Below are 844 nucleotides of genomic sequence, written 5' to 3'. Positions count from 1 at the left end.
AACATAAAAATTATCGAAAACAATGGATATAAATAAAAATGATAATGTTTTATGGGCACATAAACTCCTCGGGAACGCCAAGCCACCTGCTGTCATTTATGGCAGTTGACACATTTACGCCTGCATTTAATTTAATTCAACACATTACAATAACTCATATTTGGTGGCTTTCTTCTCTGCCAGTTACCTAAGGAAATATAGTTTTTTATGGAGTTGGCGGTGTGCTGAAGTGAGTGTCATTGTGTCTGGCAACAGAAATATATAAACTATTAAAAACTTTATTTTATATGTGAGCAAAATTATTTTGTGAAATAATTTCGGTTATATTGACACCTTCTACTTTTATGGCCATGAAATATTATGGGCTTGCTTAAGTACCGGCAAACAGCATGAGATTTGCGGTTATATCAATACAGAGATGATTATTATATATGGAAATTGATTTCTAAAAAGACTTTCACATTACGAATATCAAATTAATCTGAATAGAACTTTTTAAAACTTTAATATATAGTATTGGTTAGTAAGTATTTCTGGATACACTGAGTAACGAAGAAATGATATATTTTGTTTTGAATAAATATATTTAACAATATTTAGTATATATTATAATATATATAATAATATATGTTCTTTCTCTCCAAAGAAAATAAGCAAATTTAGTTAACGAATTATTAAATATAAGAAATAATTCCAAGACACTCATGACGAGTATTTGGCAATAATCGAATCAACTGTACCGTCAGCCAAGAATTTAATTAATTAAAAATAAATAAAAATTTTGTTGTTGCAATTCAGTACTCTTCAGTCTCTAATAAAATTAAAAAAAGGTTCTACTGATGTT

Source organism: Teleopsis dalmanni, chromosome 1, assembly GCF_002237135.1.
Source record: "Teleopsis dalmanni isolate 2A chromosome 1, ASM223713v2, whole genome shotgun sequence".
In the NCBI taxonomy this organism is placed as follows: Eukaryota; Metazoa; Arthropoda; class Insecta; order Diptera; family Diopsidae; genus Teleopsis; species Teleopsis dalmanni.
Note: the sequence above shows the minus strand (reverse complement) of the source record.